The following is a 7,034-nucleotide window of genomic DNA, read 5'->3' as shown; positions in this document are numbered from 1 at the left end:
AGAAATTATATAATCATAAAAAAAAGATATTTTGAATAATAAATAGTATTTTTACCTACATCTTTAATTTATAAATATTCAATAAAATTTAAAATTTATAATGATAATTATGTATAATCAAGAATCATGCGGACCATAAATGGAAGAGATGTTTAATAAGTTTATTTTTGACAATAATTTAATATTTTCTTTGATATGTATATGTGAATTAAAATATCAATAATATTTTGTAATCAAATGAATTATCTAATTAAATCTAAACAAATTAGTATAACTTTTTTTTATATTTATGCACTATTTATATGTAACTGTCTTTTTATGTAAATGGCTTATTTTTGTATGTTTATGTGCAGATTTTATTTTTTTATTTTTGTGTATTTTTTATGGATTTTTTCTCTTTTTTTTTACAGATTTTTTTTTATGATCTGTAACAATCTAATTTTTAATATGACACACACATACCAAAAGATCAAGTGTTATCAACTTGAAACTATACTGATTCTTTTATTAATAATATCAAATTTGTAATCGAGTTAACAAACTCAATTTTTATGAAAAATCTTTTTTAAAGAAAATAAAATCGCAACCAAAACGATAAATAGATACATACACAAATAGGATAATAAACTATAAAATATAAATATATATACAGCATCCAAAAGATGAAAAGTTAGTTATTCTCTCACAGTTATGTGTATATATATAACTCAAAACATCTCCAAAGTTTGCCCCATATAAGAAGTTCCTAATTTGATGCACAAACTAGCCTAGTCTTCTAACTTTGTCTCTCAATAAACAAAAATGAGAGTTTAAGACAAAAGAAATACTAAACCAAAGAATTGTCAAAAGATGTTGATGTCGCTACCTAATCGCTATCAAAAGTCAAGTCCATGATTTTTATATCCATCTCAGATCCTCATTGTAACGACCTGTATTTTTAAAAAATATAAATATAAATGAATTATAATTTATTTTATTAAGGAGAGTTTCTTATTTTTAGAAATTATTTTATTAAAAGTAATTAAATTAATTTTATAACTATTTGAGTTCAATTAAATTTAGATTTTGTATATATTTTTGTTATGATGAAATATTTTATGTAATTAGAACTATAATTTTAGTAATTTATAAGTAATGAAAATTATACATATATATATATATTAATTTGAATAATTGACATTTTTAATTTAAAATTAAAGTTTGGTTAAAATTATTACTATCAAGCGCGATATCTGCCAATATAATTAAATATTAATACTCTTTAATGAACTTAACTTTGCTAATGTTTCATCGTATATCTTTTTACTAATATTATTTATATTAGTAACTGATATATATATATATATATATATATATATATATATATATATATATATATATATATATATATATATGTATGAATGTGGATCCCATTTTCTATCACATTATTCATAATTATTCATAATTACATATATGAATTATTAGGAAAGGAAAAGAAAGATGTAAAAAAAATGTGGCTTAATGCATACACACACATATATATATAGGTAATACCTAAAATGGTTTATGAAATTTTTAACTCATTTTAGATTAGTTTTCCACTTTTTAAAATGACTAAATAAATCTTGAGAATTGTAAATTTTTGTTAATCCAAAAATTACCAAACATTTTAACGACGTTGAGGTGTACAGTTAAGTGCCAAGCACTTAACTGCATGCTGATGTGGACACATAATGAATTCAACTCAAATTGGTATTCTAAATTTGATTAAAACATCCAAATTGATCCAATTCTCACTTATAAAATCCTAACCCCCAAATATTCGTCTTTGTTTTTTGTATTCATTTTTGTTCTTCGTCTCGACTCCTCTCCTCGTTGTTGCTGTTGTTGTTCTAGTCATAACAAACTTTACACATCAAAATCATAAATAACAAAACACAAAAAGAAACAAGAAAGCAAATTAAACAAAAATAAAAATATTAAAATAATTTCTTAATTTCTATTTTGTGTGATTCAAACTATTCCTCACACATATACCACCTTTGTAAGCAAGAAACAACCTCAAAGAAAGGAAAATCGAACCTTGAAAATAAACTAATAATTAATAAAAGAAAATCAAATGCACCCTTATTCCAATCAATGTAATATTGGATCCAAAAGCAGCATCACCCCTTGGTTGATCCTAACCACTATCTTACTCTACATTTCATATTCTTCCAACCTTCTCCTCTTCAACAACAATGACCAACAAGATTGTCCCCTATTACCACCACCACCACCACCAGCCTCGACGGCATCGCAACATAACAAAATCTCTAAATTAGTACTGACAACAACACATCCATAACCACATCAACCGAAGAAGAAGAAGCTTCCAATGGGAATAAAAAGAAACAACAAAATAAAGCTTCCAATGACAAAAAAAAATGAAGACGAAGAAGAAGCGATTACATCGTTAGAAGAAGAAGTGGAAAATAGCTATCCCGTGGTGGTTCGGTTAACCCCGAAACAAACGGCACAAACAAACGAAACAGAAATGAAGCACATTATTTTCGGAATTGACGCATCATCGAACTTTTGGGAACAAAGAAAAGAATAAATAAAGGTATGGTGGAGACCAAAAGAAACTAAAGGTGTTGTTTGGTTGGATCAGAAAGTAACAACAACAAAAAATGAAGGATTACCGGAGATTAGAATATCCTTGAGATTAGTGCCAAGATGAACAACATCAATGAGGAGGAGAGGAGTGGAGACAAAGAATAAAGATAAACATTTGGGAGTTAGAATTTTATACACCTTAGCGCCGTTAAAACGTCTGGTAACTTTTGGATTAATGGAGATTCACGATTATGAGAATGAAGGACTTATTTAGTCATTTTAAAAAGTGGGGGACTAATCTAAAGTGAGTTGGAAATTTTAGAGACCATTTTGGGCATTACCTATATAGAACCTTTTGATACCTAATCATCATACTTTAGTTAAGATCACTACTTGCATGATCGAACCATAGTCGAAGAAAAAGAAAAATTGGTAATGTAACTATATACCCATGCATTAACATAACAATGACACATGCAGTGGCAGAACTTGAAACAAAATTTGGGGGGGAGGGGGCAGATAGAAAATACTTAAAAAGCTTTTGATATGGACCCCATTTAAGATAAGCTCGTCTAATCTCATCTCTCTGATTTGGATGATATTGCCAAATTTAAAGCCGTTTTTCAGGGTCTCGTTCCAAAAAATTAAGGTCAAACTCATCAGATGTAACTTTTAGAATTTTTGAAGGTTGCATCTCACTTTCTTCGTGATTCATTAAAGTAGAAGAACTATCTACAGGTGTTGATATTGTAAAAGTTATATGTTCTCCTTATTAAATATTAGCCTTCCTCTTAAAAATGCATCAATTCTTTGATTTTTCATTATTATTTTATATAAAAATTGGAATATATATCCTATAGAATATGTAAAGAAGAAGTTAAAAGGACAAATATTAAAATTTATAATATTTATTGATTTTTTTATCAATTTATACAAATACAATAATATTAATACTGATTCAATATTCTATTATTTTTTATCATATAAAAAATTAAATTAAATAAATAGTAAAATATAAAATAATATTAAATTAAATAAATAAAAAATATCTAATTTTTTATATTTGAACTTAAAGGTAGAGAGAGTGTTGCTTATTGAACTTATTAGGTACTTTAAGTCATAGTAAAGTATGTAAGCCAATTGAACTATTTTTTATCTTTTGAAAAAATATTACTAATTTTTTAATAAAAAGTTTGGGGACCATGTCCCCTCTTGTCTAAACTAAGCTCCACCACTAGACACATGTATATATATCCATTTCCTTGATAAATATTATGACACATAACCCGCCTTTTTAATTAATCATCACCATCTAATCTTCTTTATTCTCATGCAACCGAACCTTTGAGAAAAAGAAAAGAATGGAAGCTGAGAGAGAGAAAGACCGTAACCCCATGAGCCTCCAATCTTTGGCGTTTGATTTCTTGAGATCCGTAACTCCAATAAAAAAACTAATCCGATAACAGTATTCGTATCTTTCTCCTCTACGTGTTGGTGTCACTTTTGTTCGATGGAAGTTGATAGTGACTGGTGCACGAAATTGTGTATACCAATATTAATGGACTATTTCTCACAGCTTCGCACAACTAACCAACAAGTGCACTGGGTCGTCCAAGTAATATCTTACGTGAGTAAGGGTCGAATCCCACGGAGATTGTTGGCTTGAAGCAAGCTGTGGTTATCTTATTATTCTTAGTCAAGATATAATATCAATAATAATTTTTAGTTTTAATTGTAAAAAGTAAAAGAGCATGAAATAAATACTTATTATGCAGTAATGGAGAATATGTTGGAATTTTGGAGATGCTTTGACCTCTGAATTCCTGCAACATAATGCTTTCTCACTTTCATAAATGCAAGGCTCCTTCCATGGCAAGCTGTATATAGGGCATCACCGTTGTCAATGGCTACTTCCCATCCTCTCAGTGAAAATGGTCCAAATGCTCTGTCACAGCACGACTAATCATCTGTCGGTTCTCGATCATGTCAGAATAAGATCCCTTGATCCTTTTGCGTCTGTCACTACGCCCAACACTCGCGAGTTTGATGCTCGTCACAGTCATCCAATCCCAGAATCCTACTTGGAATACCACAGACAAGGTTTAGACTTTCCAGATTCTCAAGGATGCTGCCAATGGATTCTAGCTTATACCACGAAGATTCTGATTAAAGAATCTAAGAGATACTCATTCAATCTAATGTAGAACAGAGGTGGTTGTCAGGCACATGTTCATGGATTGAGGAAGGTGATGAGTGTCACGGATCATCACCTTCTTCATAGTGAAGCGTGAATGAATATCTTAGATAGGAACAAGCGTGTTTGAATGGAAAACAGAAATAATTACATTAAGTCATCGAGACGCTGCAGAGCTCCTCACCCCCAACAATGGAGTTTAGAGACTCAAGCAGTCAAAAGGTACAAAATTCAGATCTAAAAATGTCATGAGATATAAAATAAATCTCTAAAAGTTATTTAAATACTAAACTAGTAACCTAGGTTTACAGAAAATGAGTAAGCTAAGATGGACAGTGCAGAAATCTACTTTTGGAGCCCACTTGGTGTGTGCTGGGGCCGAGGCTTAAGCTTCTCACGTGCCTGGGCTGTTTCTAGAGTTGAACGTCAGGTTGTAACCTGTTTCTAGCGTTGAACTCCAACTTGTAACCTGTTTCTGGCGCTGAACGCCAGACTGCAACATAGAATTTGCGTTAAATGCCAGTTTACGTCATTTATCTTCGCACAAAGTATGGACTATTATATATTACTGGAAAGCCCTGAATGTCTACTTTCCAACCCAATTGAAAGCGCGCCAATTGGACTCCTGTAGCTCCAAAAAATCCATTCAGAGTGCAGGGAGGTTAGAATCGAACAACATCAGCAGTCCTTTTTTCAGCCTAAATCAGATTTTTGCTCAGCTCCCTCAATTTCAGCCAGAAAATACCTGAAATCACAGAAAAACACACAAACTCATAGTAAAGTCCAGAAATATAAATTTTGCCTAAAACCTAATAAAAATATACTAAAAACTAACTAAAACATAATAAAATCTATATGAAATTACCCCCAAAAAGCGTATAAAATATCCGCTCATCACAACACCAAACTTAAACTGTTGCTTGTCCTCAAGCAACTAGATAAATAAATAGGATAAAAAGAAATTAAGAAGCAATAATATCTCAGAGTTTTAAGTGAAGCTCAGATTTTAATCAGATGAGTAGGACTAGTAGCTTTTTGCCTCTGAACAATTTTGGCATCTCACTTTATCCTTTGAAATCCAGAATGATTGGCATCCATAGGAACTTAGAATTCAGATAGTATTATTGATTCTCCTAGTTTAGTATGTTGATTCTTGAACACAGTTACTTTATGAGTCTTGGCCGTGGCCCTAAGTACTTTGTTTTCCAGTATTACCACCGGTTACATAAATGCCGCAGACACATAACCGGGTGAACCTTTTCAGATTATGACTTAGCTTTGCTAAAGTTCCCAATTAAAGGTGTCCAGAGTCTTAAGCACACTCCTTTGCCTTGGATCACGACTTTAACCACTCAGTCTCAAGCTTTTTACTTGGACCTGCATGCCACAAGCACATGGTTAGGGACAGCTTGATTTAGCCGCTTAGGCCTGGATTTATTTTCTTGGGCCCTGCTATCCATTGATGCTCAAAGCCTTAGATCCTTTTCACCCTTGCCTTTTGGTTTTAAGGGTTATTGGCTTTTTCTTTTTCTTTATCCAATGATTTCCTTTTTTTTCACTGCTTTTTCTTGCTTCAAGAATCAATTTCATAATTTTTCAGATTAGCAATAATATTTCTCTTATTCATCATTCTTTCAGGAGCCAACAATTTTAACATTCATGAAATTCAGTATAAAAAATATGCACTGTTCAAGTATTCATTCAGAAGACAAAAAGTATTGCCACCACATATAAATAATTAGAATTTTCCTTATTAAGAACTTGAAATTAAATTGCCTCTTTATTCTAAAAATCTACTATTTTATTCATGTTTGATGATGATGAGAAAAATAAATTATAGCTTAATTGAAAATAAAATCAAAATAGATATACTAATTACTACTACTCCTATATAACTTCTAAGGTAAATTCCTATAAGACAACTATCACTGAGTTAAAGCTAAGATTAGGACTCAACAACTTTTATTTTGATAACTGGATGTTCCTCTATTCTGTGGGGTGCTTGGTCCTTCAAGAGACAATTTCTGACGCTTCAGTTTCTTCAAGTCACGCCTTTGCTCTTCTTGTTCTCCAAGTAATTTGCAAAGCATGCTATTTTGATTATTCTGTTCTTCCTTTATTTGGTCCATAGCTTCTTGCAACTTGGTAATAGATGCTTCAAGATGCTCCTAGTATTCAATTTACGGGATTTCTGGGAGGAATTCCTGTGCTCTCCTCTTGATGGAGTCATCCTGCACTTGTTGTTTTTCCATTGATATTTTGG

This window comes from Arachis stenosperma, chromosome 3, assembly GCF_014773155.1.
Source record: "Arachis stenosperma cultivar V10309 chromosome 3, arast.V10309.gnm1.PFL2, whole genome shotgun sequence".
Taxonomy (NCBI): Eukaryota; Viridiplantae; Streptophyta; class Magnoliopsida; order Fabales; family Fabaceae; genus Arachis; species Arachis stenosperma.
Note: the sequence above shows the minus strand (reverse complement) of the source record.